A 17457-nucleotide genomic window follows, 5' to 3' on the forward strand; every position below is an offset into this window, starting at 1 on the left:
TTAGTTGGTAGCACGTCTGCCTTGTAAGCGCTAGGCCGCGGGTTCGATTCCCGCCCGGGGCGGATTTTATCCGGATGGGATAATGTTCGTTCTCGGAACCGCTGGCTTTCTCCTATCCTGTCTTCCTTGTCTCTTCGATTTCGGGACGATAAGACCATAGCAGTTACAGTTCCCTCTGTTCCAAGGGGTCACTGAAGTTAAGGAACGTTGTGTCAGGTTACCACAGATGTGACCATCTTGCGACCATACAGTAGACCATTGTCCACGAACTTTAGAAAAGGGCAAGACGAGGATGGAGAAGGCTGTTCCGAGAACGAAACTTTTCACATGCCAGGATAAAATCTGGCCCCGTGTGTTACAGGATAGGGAGAAGCTGTCGAAACGAAACTTTTCCATCAGGATAAAATCTGCCGTGTCGTTTTTGTGAGCACGTTTGCTGGATCACTTGATTGTCAGGTATTATCATTTTTTTTTTTTTTTGAGAGGTTTGACAGAGGGAACTGTAAACTGCTATGTCTTATCGTCCCGAAATCGAAGAGAAGAAGGAAGACGAGGGATAGGAGAAAGCCAGCGCCGTTCCGAGACACGAACATTATCCCATCAGGATAAAATCCGCCCGGGCGGGAAATCGCAACCCGCCGGCCCTAGCGCCTTACAGGGCAGATGCGCTACCAACTAGCTTAACCAGGCTGGCAATCGAACCTTTTCCCATCAGGATAAAATCTGGCCCGGTGTCTTTTTTTGTGGAGCCGACGATGCCCTAGTCACTTGGATTGGTCGGTTTTATCAAGAACTCAAAATAGCCAGGCCCTAGTTGCTTAGTTGGGTAGCACGTCTGCCTTGTAAGCCGCTAGGCGGCGGGTTCGCATCTCACCGCCCGGGGCGGATTTTTATCCGGATGGGATAATGTTTCGTCCGGAACCGCTGGCTTTTCTCCCTATCCTGTTCTTCCTTGTCTCTCGATTTCGGGACGATAAGACCATGAGCTCAGTTTACAGTTTCCCCTCTGTCAAACCTCTTAAAACCCATAAAAAAAAAAAAAAAAAAAAAAAAAAACTCAAAATAAGAAATTAATAATGAAATATCCCGATGTCAGCCTCAAAAAAGGTCAGTCATCAGTCTGGTACTGGATTTAACGAGCATGAAGACTAACGCCGGCCCCGTTGACTTACCTATCTACATACATCCCTAGCTATATACTGTCTACAAAAGTTATCCTCTGCGAACAAAATCACCCTTATTGTAAATTTTTATCGCGAAAAAGGCGGTATACATAGGTTATTAAATAGGTACCTAATAGAAAAAAGCCATAGCTTTTAAAATAGGATATAGGTATGTATAATAGAAAAAGCCGTATATTAAAATAAATAGCGAAAACCTCTAAATGGGATGTAGGAAAAACTGCCTCAAGTTTCCGGAATGGCTATTTAACCTCTAAAGGCCCAACGTCCTAAATTTAGGACATTGTTTTTGTAGTCCTAAAGGCCCGCGCTATTTTGGATGTTTGTAGTCAACAAGGCCCAGTGTCCTAAATTTAGGACACTCTCTTTGTAGGCCTAAAAACCCAAGATTTTTTTATTTTTGAAACTTATTTTTTTTAATAAAACTTGAAAAAAGAGGTGTTTTGAACCATTGACTCAAAACTCATTTTCTTCTATTTTCATTAGATATGTCTATTTCATTAGCTCAAAGATTGTTCCAAATTTAGGACACTGGGCCTTTAAGCATACAAAAAATTCTATTTTGAACAGAAAATTTGTAGTCACCAATTACTACCTATATTTCGCTTTATGCTTGTTTTTATTGTTCACTCTTACTTCTTTTCATTGAGAACATTAGATTCTATCTACATAAATATAGACCTGACTTTAGGAAAAACAATATCACATTTAATTAAAAGAAAATCAGTTCTTTATTGAAGAAAAATAAAATAAAAATGAACACTTGTTATCACAACAAATTAATCACAGTGAAAATTCTATATAGAAAAAAATGTTTCATATTCTCACAACAGATCCATTATTCATGGAAGAATTTGAAACAGTTGTTGTTTTTATTCAGACATAAAACAACATTGCACTTAGTGCAGATAATTCTGCTGCATGAGGACTATCAGGTTCAAGTAGTGATCTTGAATTTGAGGCTTGGTCACTAAGTATTGAAACTGGTTCAATAAATTCATCATCACTATCATTGAAGTCACTCAAATTGCCATTTTCTATCATATTTCAATTTTATCTGCACTAAGATGCTGTCTTTCAGCCATGATTAAACTCTGGAACAAAAGAAAATAAGAAAGATTTTATCCAAGTGACAAGTACAGTGAACATTGACATTTTCAATTTTTTTTGTCTGGATAAAGTCCCAGAGTCCTAAATTTAGGACAATGTTTAATGGCATGGTACACAAGTCCAACTTTCCAAACAAAGGTCAACCTACCACCCAAAAGCTTCAAAAGGTTCTTTATTTAATTAAAATAACAAGGGATACAATAATTTTTAAAAATTAATTCAAATAAAACTTACCCAAAATGTCCCATTCAGCAAACAACAGTCTTCTCTGATGAAAATTGAGAAAAAAATATTGTTATGATTTACAAAATTTGAAAATTCCCTCCTAAAATATTAACAACAATGTTATATTTTTTCGTTCTCTTATTCTGTATCTCTCTCTCTCCTCTTTCTTCTTTTTCTTTCTCTCTCCTACCTTTTACTCTTCCATCCTTTCTTTCTTCTCTTCGGTTTTATCTTTACTGTTCTCTACGGTCCATTTCTCTATTGTTCAATCTCTTTTCTTGTCTCTTTTTTACTTTTTTTCGTTTTTTTCTCAATCTAAATTCTCCACTCATGCGAGTATGGAGTATGTTCTACATACAGATTCCTGGATGAGTTTCATATAGAACACTTGGGCAGCGAACTATTGCTAGGAAACGAAAAAAAAAGCAATAACCTGATCTAAAAACGGCTAAACATGTGAAAAACACAACGCCAAGTCCAAACTTTTTTTTAATAGGTTGGATAGAGGAAACCGGGTAGCCAAAACAAAACACGAGTATCAGCCCTAAGCAATCACCCCAGGGCTCATTGAGAGGCTGACGAAAAACGCCGATATCGTGAAAGCAGAGAGAGAGAAGGAAGACATGTTAGGAGAAAGCCAGCTGTTCCGAGAACGAACCTCAACTGTTTAGGATAAAGTTCGGCCCGGGTGGGAATCTCACTCACCCGAACTAGGGGTTACAAGGCAGACGTGCTACCCTCCCACCCAACTAGGCTGGTCACCTATCTGAAGTTTTACTGAGTGCTCCCAGAGGGGACTTATTGCTTAAAAAAAGGCTAGTCACCTAGATTTATGTCTTGGACTCTTGGTAGTTGCTGACTTGGCGTTTGACAATACAACCGAACAACTTTGGGGGAGGAGAGAAAAAAGCTGAAAAGGACATGCAGTCATGCACTCGAAAACGAAAAGCCAGAGCAAAGAGTGAGGGTGCTCGAACTTCAGCAAAAGTCCCCAAACAGCACTTTAATACTTCTTTTGCCCTTCTTCTTCTTTTTTCTTCTTCTTCCTCTTTTTCTGCTTCTTCTTCTTTCTCTTTTTCTGCTTCTTCTTCGTCTTGGTCTCCTTCAATATTCTCAGTCTTCTTTAATAATGTTTTCAAATTCAATTCTTCTTCCTCCTTCTACCCCTCTTTTGTCTTTTTGTTCTTTTCTCTTCTCTTACTTAGTCTTCTGATTTTCCTTCGTCTATTCCTTTTCCTCATTCCCGTTTTTTTCTTCTTCTTCTTCTTCTTCTTCTTCTTCTTCTTCTTCTTCTCCTCACCTTGGTCGGAAGGGTCCAGATCTTCTTCTCCTTCTCTTCCTTCTCCTACATCTTTATCTTATTCGCCATTTCCCATATCATCTTCACCTTTTCCTTTGTCGTCGTCTTCCTCCTCCTCCTTTTTTTCTTCTTCGCCATCTTTTGTGAAAGCGGATTCTCTTCTCTTACTTAGTCTTCTGATTTTCCTTCGCCTATTCCTTTTCCTCATTCCCGTTTTTACTTTCCTTATCCTATAGGAAGGAAAGTAATGTAATCGGGTCAAATTTTTTATCTTCTTCTTCTTCTTCTCTTCCTTCTCCTAGATCTTTATCTTATTCATCATTTCCCATATCATCTTCACCTTTTCCTTTGTCGTCGTCTTCCTCCTCCTCCTTTTTTTCTTCTTCGCCATCTTTTGTGAAAGCGGAAGAAACATAAAAAAACATGATACGAGTAATATGCTTCTTCGGATAAAAAAAGAACTAAAGCGCTCAAATTTTATGGCCTGTTTCGAAAACCATCAAAACTTAAAGGTGATAAGTTTTTGCGCTTCCTTCAAGATTAGAAATTTAATGGTCGCGTTTTCAAGCTAAGCTGCATCATGAGTCTGTATTTGAACATTTCCGGGTGCACTCAGCCTCTCAGACTCTCAGCCTTGTGGTTTTGGGGTGCACTCAGCTTTTTGAGTAAATACGTATGTAGGTTTGTAGGTACGTCGACAATATTGAGTCTTTTTTTTAAGAGGTTTAAAGAGGGAACTTCAACAAAGGTTTTGTCCTCCCGAAATGGAAGGAGGAGTACAGAATGGGAGAAAGTTAGCCGTTCCGAGAACGAATTTTATCTGTTTAGGATAAAGTTCACCTCGGGCGGGAATCGAACCCTCGAACTAGCGCTTATAAGGCAGGCGTGCTACCTTCCAAGCTAACTAGGTTGTCATTCGCTACTTCTGATCCTCACCTTGGTCGGAAGGGTCCAGATAAGAAATCAGACCGAAACACATCACTTTCTTGATCCTTTTTAGGTAAGTATAGGAAGGTAGGTATCTATACTTACGTATATATCTACCTATAATAAAATTTATGAGAGGAAGAATTTATTTTTATTTTCAGGATAAGGTAGGGTTGTTTCTTGAAGGATTAAGGTGCAATCTTGAAATTCCAAAATGTTTTTCTATTTTTGGTTCCAAGGCTAAGGAACGCTTATCTACTCTCTGTTTATAGTCCCTCAGCCAGACTGATCTCAAAGCGATCACCCTAACGCTGATTAAGAGGCCAACGACAAACGCCGACCCCATCTGAAAATGGGAAAAGGCGAAGAAGAAGACGAAGCAGAGAGAGGAAAGACAGGACAGGAGAAAGCCAGCCGCCGTTCCGAGAACGAACCTTAGCAACACCCTGTATATAACATATTTGCCAACTTTTTTTACTTCATACAGTAACAAGGTGTAGGTTGTAAAGGCCCCACATAACGGAGAGTCAGGGAGTTTTTCAAAGGGTTTCTCTCTCTCTCTCCCTCCCTCTCTCTCTCTTTCTCTCTCTTTTTCTCTCTCTCTCTTTCTCTTTCTCTCGCTCTCTCTCTTGGTTTCATATAAAGCGTAATAAACCTTGAATCTCGAGGTATAAACAGGTAACTTGTTTTCCTTAACCTAATGTTTATTCAAAGCCCCTCATTAGCCAAAGGCGATGCCGTTGAATGCACCCAGTTCACAAGGGGTCACTGAAGTTAAGGAACGTTGTGGTCGGTACCACAGGTGACCATCTGCGCCAATAGACCATTGTCCCGAAGACAGGATAGGTGGATAGGAGATATCTCTTCCGAGATGGAACCTTTTCCCATCAGGATAAAATCTGCCCCGCGGTGTCGTTTTTGTGAGGCCGACATTTGCTAGTCACTTGGATTGGTCAGGTTATTAGGTATCATTTAAGAACTCAAAATAGCCAGCCTAGTTAGCTTATTTGAACATTTCGGGGTGCACTCAGCCTCTCAGCCTCGTGGTTTTGGGGTGCACTCAGCTTTTTGAGTAAATACGTATGTAGGTTTGTAGATACGTCGACAATATTGAGTCTTTTTTTTAAGAGGTTTAAAGAGGGACCTTCAACAAAGGTTTTGTCCTCCCGAAATGGAACGAGGAGTACAGGATGGGAGAAAGTTAGCCGTTCCGAGAACGAACCTTATCTGTTTAGGATAAAGTTCACCTCGGGCGGGAATCGAACCCTCGAACTAGCGCTTACAAGGCAGGCGTGCTACCTTCCAAGCTAACTAGGTTGGCATTCGCTACTTCTGATCCTCACCTTGGTCGGAAGGGTCCAGATAAGAAATCAGACCAAAACACATCACTTTCTTGATACTTTTTAGGTAAGTACTGTAGGAAGGTAGGTATCTATACTTACGTATATATCTACCTATAATTTATAAGAGGAAGAATTTATTTTTATTTTTAGGATAAGGTAGGGTTGTTTCTTGAAGGATTAAGGTGCAATCTTGAAATTCCAAAATGTTTTTCTATTTTTGGTTCCAAGGCTAAGGAGTTTTTATCCCCAGGTGAGTTCCTATGGCACGTGTCAAATTCAAGTTTTTCCTGTCTGTTGGAAAAGCTGTACAACGTTTTTATTTTTTGAATAAAAATAGGAAATTAATTCCCTTTTTCCTGTCCTCCTTCTCTCTTCGATTTCGGGAAGACCTCTGCTGTTACAGTTCCCTCTAGCAAAAATTCTAAATAATAATAGGGTGCCTGGTTGTACCTTGGCCCCCAAAATCACTTTTTGATTTTTTTAATTTTTTCTATTAATGTTATTGGCATAATTTTAATTGATTTAGAAAGGAAATTTTCTTGGCTATCTATACAATTAGCAATGATTGTTTTACTAATTTTTAATTAAGAGATATACCCAATTTTCCGACACCACCTTTTTGGGGTTCAAGGTACAACTACCCTATGTACCTTGGACCCATACCCTTTGTACCTTGGTCGCAATGTATTCTAAATGGAAAAAATCTTCAAATTTTGAAGGCAAATTTGGGGTTGAAGGGTTGGAGATAGGACTACACGCCTTATAGCTTTTTTCATCTACTCATTGAAAACTAATACCTCCCAAAATTTCTACTAAATTGGCCAACATTTTTTTTTACACCTTTTTTATCCGTCGTACCTTGGCCCCCAGGGCGTTGTACCTTGAACCCTAAGGATGTTGTACCTTGAACCCTAAGGATGTTGTACCTTGAACCCTAAGGATGTTGTACCTTGAACCCTAAGGATGTTGTACCTTGAACCCTAAGGATGTTGTACCTTGAACCCTAAGGATGTTGTACCTTGAACCCTAAGGATGTTGTACCTTGAACCCTAAGGATGTTGTACCTTGAACCCTAAGGATGTTGTACCTTGAACCCTAAGGATGTTGTACCTTGAACCCTAAGGATGTTGTACCTTGGACCCTAGATGTTTTGTACGGTGGACTGCTCTATCAATTTTCACCTTCTCCCTTTCCCTATTTTTATCTATTAATTCTGGATTTATTTTTATCTATTAAATTCTGACTTTATTTTGTGTTCATTATTGTAGGAAAAATCTATCTAGGTACCTTTTTTATCTAAAAATCTACCTACCTACCTAAATAGATACCTAGCTTAGTCGCTTTTCAGTGTTGATAATTTTTTATCCATTCAATTTTATTGTTTAGTCTGTTTTCTCTCTCTCCCCCACTTCTTTTCTCTCTCTTATTTGTTCTCTTATTCTGTATCTGTCCCTCTCTTCTTTCTTCTTTTTCTTTCTCTCTCCTACCTTTTACTCTTCCATCCTTTCTTTCTTCTCTTCGGTTTTATCTTCACTGTTCTCTACGGTCTATTTCTCTATTGTTCAATCTCTTTTCTTGTCTCTTTTTTACTTTTCTTCGATTTTTTCTCAATCTAAATTCTCCACTCATACGAGTGTGGAGTATGTTCTACATACAGATTCCTGGATGAGTTTTCATATAGAACACTTGGGCAGCGAACTAATGCTAGGAAACGACGAAAAAGCAATAACCTGATCTAAAAACGGCTAGACATGTGAAAAACACAACGCCAAGTTCAAACTTTTTTTATAGGTTGGATAGAGGAAACCGGGTAGCCAAAACAAAAATACGAGTATCAGCCCTATAAGCAATCACCCCAGGGCTCATTGAGAGGCTGACGAAAAACGCCGATATCGTGAAAGCATCAGAGAGAGAAGGAAGACATGTTAGGAGAAAGCCAGCCGTTCCGAGAACGAACCTCAACTGTTTAGGATAAAGTTCGGCCCGGGCGGGAATCTCACTCACCCGAACTAGGGGTTACAAGGCAGACGCGCCTACCTAAATAGATACCTACCTAGCTTAGTCGCTTTTCAGTGTTGATAATTTTTTATCCATTCAATTTTATTGTTTAGTCTGTTTTCTCTCTCTCCCCCACTCCTATTATGCAATGTGCTAGGATTACCAATGTATCTCAGAATAAATGCTGGGCCCACCTGAGGAGCTTTTTGAGAGAGAAAGGGATAGATAGATGGAGAGAGGGAGAGAGAGAGCAATACACTGTCCCTGTTCTATTTATACAGAATTACCCACACATCTCATATAGCGGTCGAATAAAATGATATAGGTAATAGATAATACCTATGCTGTCGCCGTCTGGACAATAAAACAGAGAAACAAATATGACAGACTAAGAGAGAGAGAGAAAGAGAGAGATAAATGAGTACGAGAGAAAGAGAAATGGACGAGATAGGTAGTTTGAGAGAGAGAGAGAAAGAGAACTGGACTAGATAGAGAGAGAGAGAGAGAGAGAGAGAGAGAGAGAGAGAGAGAGAGAGAGAGAGAGAGAGAGAGAGAGAGAGAGATAAATGAGTACGAGAGAAAGAGAAATGGACGAGATAGGTAGTTTGAGAGAGAGAGAGAGAACTGGACTAGAAAGAGAGAGAAAAAGAACTGGACTAGATAGATAGAGAGAGAGAGAGTGAGAGAGAGAATCCTTTCTTGTCCTTTCACTTGATCACGTTAGGTATTTTCATTCTTTTTACTTTTTTTTATCTGTCTCTGTCCAAACCATCTCTCTCTCTCTCTCTCTCTCTCTCTCTCTCTCTCTCTCTCTCTCTATCTCTCTCTCTCTCTCTCTCTCTTTTTATCTCAAATAAAAAAAAACTCTCTCTCTCTCTCTCTCTCTCTCTCTCTCTCTCTCTCTCTCTCTCTCTCTCTCAATACATATTATGAAACTAAAGTCGCTTTATGCTTTATTTATAAAATTTGATTTCATAAAATTTTGAAACCATCTGTCAATTTTGTCTGGAAAAATAAAATGGAAAACAAACCAAACAACAACATAAACGTGAAAAGAGGACAAAAACAGGTCTATCAGGGTAACAAACAGACATACCTACATACAGACAGAAATTTTTCTAATGTGATTTTTGTGATCCTTAATGCATAAGGGGTAAGATTGGTAAGAATAACTATAATAACCTGATCAGGTCTACCTGATATAGTAAAGTGGCTGGCCGAAGCAATGTACAAACAAATCTAACATTTTATTAGATTTATACATAAAGATTTATCAAATTCTCACTAATCCCACTTCTTACCTGAGATTTCACTGGTATAGAAGCAACATTTTCTCCTCCTCTATGACAAGAAACTGGTTGTTGACATTAAATTTGAGGACACACTCAAAAATCAAAATTTATTATTTTCTTTTAGATATTTTACGTATTCAGAAAAAGTTTACAATTTCACAAACGTTTAGGAATGAGTTAGGTATGTATTTTTCAAGAGAATTAAAATTTAAATAGTTTAGGTAAATGTAGACATTCTAGACAGAAACCATGAGATCAACATAATAGAGAGAGTTTATCAAGATTTAGTCATTACTTATCAAGATAGAGATATCTGTGTTTATTAAGATGTAGACAGAGTTTATCAAGATAAAGAGGAAGTTAATAAAGATCTAGAATAAGTTGTAGACTATAGGATGTAAAGTCTTAAAAATTAAGTATTTGAATACTTAGAGGCAACTTGAATAAATGGAATACTGCTAATCCACAAATGAGGTCTTGTATGAAAGAGTCAAGATTTAGAGGAATCCACAAAATGTTAAATACTAAATAGTTCAACTTACAAGACAAGCAAACAGTAGTAAAACGTTAAACTAAAAGAGTTTCAATTGAAAAAGTACTTCTGTTATAATACAAAAGCTTCATTTATTTATTTAGGGTTTGTATCACATTATGTAGATAAGTAATCCACCTCCACTTGACGTACCTAGTAAGATACGTTTGATATGGTGCTAGAATGTTAGAAACTAGAATGTAATTTACTTTTAATTAAGAGATCACTGGAAATAATCACCAAAAAGCTCACCGCTCCATATTTTCGTTTCTTCATCTTTTCTTTTCTCAAGTTTTTCTCAACCTAAGCTAAATTTTCGTGTTAGCTTTACTTCTCTCATCATAATGAACCAACATTTGAGCACACCAAATATTTTCAAAAGCAAAAGGCCAACCGTAGGATGTCAGATGAGTACCAGAATTTTAAAGCCTGGACCCAGGCAGAGTTCTGGCCTTTGTAACGACCATGTGAATTTAATGAACTATTTGAAAAGAGCTGTATAATAGACCATAGACTGGTAAGCCCCCCCCCCTTCAATGAAATCCTCAATGTGAAATAGCTAAGATTTTTAGTCATGGGGTTTTATATCCCCCATTAGGTGAGAAGCTATCCACCTAGGTACTCACATCAACCTCACCCAGCCTTTGTGGGGCTAAAAAAAGCCAGCAGGACTTGATCGCCCAGATGGGTGACCATCTGGGTGACCATAAATGTTTGGTTATCACAATCATTCATTTAAGTAATTAGAGATTTTAACAAATCAACGGGCAGAGCCCATGTAATTAAACAAAAACATTTTGTTTCAGCTTATCTGTGATATCAGTGAATATCAGAAAGTAATTACAACATTAAACCAGATTTAAGAAACCATCACCTCATATTTTGCAATCGTACATCATGCCGGGAGAAAAGTACGAAGTGGTTATCTCCGGAGTGGGAGGTGTGTTTCCAGAGTGCCATAGTTTCCACGAGTTCCGTGAATTGTTGTTCAGCGGTAAAAGTGGAGTGACAGTTGACAACAGAAGATGGCCTGTCGGTAAGCATGATTTACCAGAACACCCACTTTCTACTAGTACCTACGTAATAACCCTGCAATGCCAGAGAAGGGAAAAACAGGAAAGATTTTTTTTTTTTTTTCCTTTGAAATTTCTTGTTTTTATTTGGTCCAAAAACAACAAAAAATAGGGGAGAGAAAAACTTAAAGGTGGAGTGGTCTGTCTACTGGTTGTGATAATGTCTGTTACCAAATTACTAGGTATCATTCCTATGACACTACCTACTTTAGTTGGGTTATTTTAGGCTACTTACTTACTTATTTATTTAATTTCAGGGGCTGTACCTATTTTACTTTGGTGATATTTGCCTTGTTTAATTTCAGGGGCTCTGGATGCACCACCTGGTTCCGGTAAAATCCCCAACTACAAGCTCTTGGACTCGACATTCTTTGGTATGATATTCAACATAATAGAGAGAGTTTATCAAGATTTAGACATTACTTATCAAGATAGAGTATCTGTGTTTATTAAGATATAGACAGAGTTTATCAAGATACAGAGAAAGTTAATAAAGATCCAGAATAAGTTGTAGACTGTAGGATGTAAAGTCTTGTAAATTAAGTATTTGAATACTTAGAGGCAACTTAAATAAATGCAATACTGCTAATCCACAAATAAAGGTCTTGTATGAAAGAGTCGAGATTTAGAGGAATCCACAAAATGTTAAATACTTAATAGTTCAACTTACAAGACAAGCAAACAGTAGTAAAACGTTAAATTAAAAGAGTTTTAATTGCAAAAGTACTACTGTTATAATACAAAAGCTTCATTTATTTATTTAGGGTTTGTATCACATTATGTAGATAGATAAGTAATCCACCTCCACTTGACGTACCTAGTAAGATACGTTTGATATAAATAATGGTGCTAGAATGTTAGAAACTAGAATGTAATTTACTTTTAATTAAGAGATCACTGGAAATACTAAATAGTTCAACTTACAAGACAAGCAAACAGTAGTAAAACGTTAAATTAAAAGAGTTTTAATTGAAAAAGTACTACTGTTATAATACAAAAGCTTCATTTATTTATTTAGGGTTTGTATCACATTATGTAGATAAGTAATCCACCTCCACTTGACGTACCTAGTAAGATACGTTTGATATAAATAATAGTGCTAGAATGTTAGAAACTAGAATGTAATTTATTTTTAATTAAGAGATCACTGGAAATAATCACCAAAAAGCTCACCGCTCCATTCTTGCAATCTTTATGAATGAGATTGACAGGAAAAGTAAATGGCAAGCGCTCTAAGCAGACGAACAAAGACCTAACTCTGGCCTGTGACAACAAGTGTTTTTAATCTAGTTTGTAAACACCACACAGAAAGATAAATGGTTTCCTCGATTGGGTGGGAACGCAAATATTTCTTTTCGACACAGAAAAACTTTTCCAACGATATTTTTTTCGACAAGGTGAGAGAAGCGAGGCGTTCAACAGGGGAGCGCACTTGGCCCGAGAAAGTTTAACAAATGTTTATAAATTTTTGCCCGAGAAGAAATTTCAAGTCTTCTTGTTGCTCGAGGGGGGTTCTAAAAGCTCGGGAAGACGAAATTTCTCTCTCTCTCTCTCTCTCTCCCGAGTTGGCCAAAGCTCGACACAAAAGTGTGCGTTTTTTAGTTCCCATTTTGCGCCGTTGGAGGGCGCCAGTAGACGAGCTTTAGAGGTGTTTCTCTTTCAGGGAAAATATTCACTTATTCGTTATTTATTATTTATTTATTCATACCTATTTTTTAAATATTATTAGTATTACTTTTGTCTCTGTCCTTCTCTCTGTTGTCTTCCCCTTTATTTAATTTCATCCGTCTTTTTAGTGTGCCTAGTAACTTTTGTTTACTAGCGTTACATTTTACCCTTTCTTTTCTTCTTTGCTGACAGAACTCCTAATGTGATTGATGTATTTTGGTGATACATTAATAGTTTTGGGCAACTAGTGTTTTCTAGTTATCTGATTGTTGCTTCAAACAAGTGCGTGAAATACAGAAAGTGTTTTGTTGAACACATCGGAAGAGTAGTCGCGCCACTTTAAGTAGCGCGGAGTCGCGTGATGCCGCCCGAAAATCTAAACCTATGAAAATGATAGAGACCTCTCACACTGGAGTCGCGCGACAATAGAGTGTGAGGCTTGTCTCAAGGCGGCATCGCTCGACTCAGCGCTACAAAAAGTCGCCCAACTAGCCACACTACATGTGCGGCAGGCCATTGAGTCCAATGACCCCTTTACGGAAAAAAAAGCTGAGCATTGGGTCTAATTTCAACAGCTGGCTATGGAAAAATGTAGTGAAAATTTAAAACAGGGTGTCCACACTTAGTCGGAGATCGTTGATCGATTCGGCTCAGTGATTAGTGTCATTAGAATGAAGAACTTCCATTTACGTCAGCTGCTTTGGACTAATCAGCCAGTTATGACGACAAATGTTGTTCAATTGGCGTTCAAATGGACAGCATTAAGCAGGAAAGAACCGTCTAAAAATATGTAAATTTAAATCCTCCAAACGTTAAAACTCCCACAGTTCTTCTTGTTCAGTGGTTCGTTAGAAGGTCACTGAACACTCTCTCTCTCTGTACCTCAAATAGCAAATAACTACCCATTTTTTAGTTGGTTTCTTTGAAAGTTGGTTTCTGTTGGCTGGTTCCTTTCTGCGCACCAAACGTTAAAACTCCCACAGTTCTTCTTGTTCAGTGGTTCGTTAGAAGGTCACTGAACACTCTCTCTGTACCTCAAATAGCAAATAACTACCCATTTTTTAGTTGGTTTCTTTGAAAGTTGGTTTCTGTTGGCTGGTTCCTTTCTGCTTAGTGCCGTCCAAATGTCAGAGCCACTGTTTAGGCGCCATGACCTTGACCTGTGCAATGACCTCGGAAATTCCAAAATGCAACAAGGACAGGGCCTGTCGCCAGGGCCGTATTTAAGGGGCCGAGAGGGCCGCCGCCCCCTGTCAAGTTATATGAGGATGTTTTAGGAGGAGGCCCTATCTGGCCACACAACTCATTCCAGTAAGGATTAACACAACTATCTTACCCCCCCCCCCGCTAAGCGTAGCTACGGGTCTATTGTGGAAGTGGGACTTAAGACATTCGGAGGAAGGAAAGGCATATTTGCTGAAAACTGCTCTCCAGAACAGTTCCAAAGCTTGATGGAGGCAGTCTATGGGAAGGTGGACAGCAATCTTGTGGGATATGTGGAGGCTGATGGTTCTGGAGTTAAGGTAAGAGATACTTCTTACCTTCCTATAGGATGACAGGTCTTTCGGGACGATGAGACCTTAGCAGTTACAGTTCCCTCTATCAAACCTCTTAAAAAATGTATTTGGTCACAACCATTTCCATGGCTTTTCCATTCCTCAGGCTCTGGACGCCATGGAATGCTCGGTGCTCAAGCAAGTGTTTCTCAAACAGAAGAAACGATCGTCGCCCCTTCTGGTGGGCTCCGGAAAGCTTGATGGAGGCAGTCTATGGGAAGGTGGACAGCAATCTTGTGGGATATGTGGAGGCTGATGGCTCTGGAGTTAAGGTAAGAGATACTTACCTTCCTATAGGATGATGGTGATGGTCGCTGTCCATGTTTAATTGGCTCGTCCTGAACTGCAGTCAACCATCGTGAGGACTTGTGCTTATTCTTTAAAAGCAAAGGTTCTCTCTTAGAAGAACTACCAGCTAGCTTGGTTAGGGTTAGCTGTTCTCCGCCCTGTTTATAGCCCCACAGCTAGACACTACTAGTCGACTCTCTGTTTAACGTCCCCTAGTCAGACAGGTCTCCCTTCTCTTTCGGGACGATAAGACCTTAGCAGTTACAGTTCCCTCTATCAAACCTCTTAAAAAATGTATTTGGTCACAAATTTCAGGCTGGGAAATCCTCCATGTTGAAAGCCCCCCAGCCAAAGCCACCATTCATAGATTTCGTATAAGCTTAACCCTCAGAGTGGGTTTTTTGTGTATGGACTTAGCCACCATTACAATAAGAACTACACTTTTCAGGCCCAAGTTACCAGTTGGACAACACATGGGTGGGTGGCCATTTCAGGCTGGTATCCTCCATGTTAAAAGCCCCCCAGCCAAAGCCACCATTCATAGATTCGTATAAGCTTAACTCTCAGAGTGAGCTTTTTGTGTATGGACTTAGCCACCATTACAATAAGAACTACACTTTTCAGGCCCAAGTTACCAGTTGGACAACACATGGGTGGGTGGCATTCAATGTTTGGACATCGCCAAAGGTCTTGTGGAGGAGGGCAGTCTAGATGGGTGTATTGTATGTGTTTCCCAATACCTGTAGTCCAGATTTTCAACATTTTCAAAAATTCTGACATAAGCACAAAGCCAATCTGGCATATTGACACAACATCTCTCTTTTATACCCTTTTTGTCAACAAAATACTCTTTATTTTTTCTTTTTTTTTTAAGAGGTTTGACAGAGGGAACTGTAACTGCTATGGTCTTATCGTCCCGAAATCGAAGAGAGAAGGAAGACATGTATGTGTTGCCAACCTTACCATATCCCCGTGTGTCTCTAAACAAATGCAAGGCCTGGGAGTATTGTCCACGGATGAGTTTACACGGTCCTTCTCCAGCGATGGTAAGAATATAGCTTAAAGGAATTTTAATTGTGTTAAGCATAAATGCTGTCACAAATGTAGTTCCCCGCTTAATATACTACGCTAAATCTCGAACCACCGACCCCCAGATTCAAAGTCCACCGTGCTCACCACTACACTACTGAGGTTGGTCCGTTGTTACAGTTTCTATCACACCTCTTCTCAAGTATAAATAGGGTCGAGGGGATTGGTACACTCCCTTAGGATCAATTTAATTTGAAGAAACCATTTACTGATGAAAATAATGGATCTCATTTTGAACAGCTTTTATAAATTTGTTTGTTGTTGTTGATTGTTGTTGAAATAGTTAAGTGAATAATACAAAAACTAAAGAAATAATTAAGAAATTGTTTTTCTTTCTCACAGTGTACAGAATTTTTGTAGAGCAAATTTTTTCGAGTGAATACATTTTTTCAATTAAAATTTTATGCTGATTCCAAAAATTAAATAAAAAATGGGGGTTCCCATAAAAGTGACCTATATTTGGCAAAAAATGGGCCGTTTTGCAAAAGAAATTGCAAATTTAAAAAATGCCATTTTAATCATCAAAATTTCATCTACATTATGCCGTTTATTTCATTCCTTAATTCCCAGCCGTTTCTGAGATATAAGCGTGGTTCGCAAATCACGAACCACCCTGTATATCATAAAAAAAAACTTATTCTAAATTGGAAAAACCAAGTAGGGTTCCCATGACTGCTGCCGAGCTCTCCCGCTGAATAGTGAGGGATATTGTGTGAGGAAGGCAAAGGAAATTATAATAGGAAATACCTAGTTTAGAACTCGTGTGACCTCAATAATGACCTTCCATATTTCCAGGTAGTCACAGAGACGACTCCGCTGCCCAGTCCACTGGTCGGTGTGACCTCTATAGGTCTCGGGTCGTCATTTGGTCACGTGGTGCTCAAACAACACGAGAAGAAGAAGGAGTATGAATATCAGAAGTACGAGATGTATAGGGATGGGCTGCCTCGTCTTATAGCCATATCGGGACGCACGGAAGAAGGCCTGAGACAGATATTGAAAGAGGTAAGGCCAGTTCCCACTTGTCGGTTGGAAAAAAAATCGTGTCGTGTGTATTGGGAACACTCTCATTTACATTGCTTACCAAGACATTTTGTGTCGTTCGGGGGAAAAAATTCTGTCGGGAACTTTCTCATTTACATTGCTTACCAAGACATTTTGTGTCGTTCGGGGGAAAAAATCGTGTCGTGTGTATTGGGAACACTCTCATTTACATTGCTTACCAAGACATTTTGTGTCGTTCGGGGGAAAAGATCGTGTCGTGTGTATTGGGAACACTCTCATTTACATTGCTTACCAAGACATTTTGTGTCGTTCGGGGGAAAAGATCGTGTCGTGTGTATTGGAAACACTCTCATTTACATTGCTTACCAAGACATTTTGTGTCGTTCGGGGGAAAAAATCGTGTCGTGTGTATTGGGAACACTCTCATTTACATTGCTTACCAAGACATTTTGTGTCGTTCGGGGGGAAAAAATCGTGTCGTGTGTATTGGGAACACTTTCATTTACATTGCTTACCAAGACATTTTGTGTCGTTCGGGGGAAAAAAATCGTGTCGTGTGTATTGGGAACACTCTCATTTACATTGCTTACCAAGACATTTTGTGTCGTTCGAGGGGAAAAAATCGTGTCGTGTGTATTGGGAACAATCTCATTTACATTGCTTACCAAGACATTTTGTGTCGTTTGGGGTAAAAATCGTGTCGTGTGTACACTCTCATTAAAATGTGTAGGATATTGGGAACACTCTCATTTACATTGCTTACCAAGACATTTTGTGTCGTTTGGGGTAAAAATCGTGTCGTGTGTACACTCTCATTAAAATGTGTAGGGATGGGCTGCCTCGCCTTATAGCCATTTCGGAACGCATGGA

At 39.0% G+C, this 17457-nt stretch overlaps 1 long non-coding RNA gene across 1 annotated transcript; it reads right to left on the reverse strand.

Annotated features, from left to right (window-relative positions):
* Window positions 1–2122: 2122 nt before the first annotated feature.
* On the reverse strand, window positions 2123–2582 carry LOC113470714. Its single transcript, XR_003393673.1, has 2 exons — window positions 2526–2582; window positions 2123–2275 (listed from the first exon to the last, which is right to left on the reverse strand). It is a non-coding gene; the product is annotated as an uncharacterized LOC113470714 (long non-coding RNA).
* Window positions 2583–17457: the final 14875 nt, after the last annotated feature.

Source organism: Diaphorina citri, unplaced genomic scaffold, assembly GCF_000475195.1.
Source record: "Diaphorina citri unplaced genomic scaffold, Diaci psyllid genome assembly version 1.1 scaffold1773, whole genome shotgun sequence".
Taxonomy (NCBI): Eukaryota; Metazoa; Arthropoda; class Insecta; order Hemiptera; family Psyllidae; genus Diaphorina; species Diaphorina citri.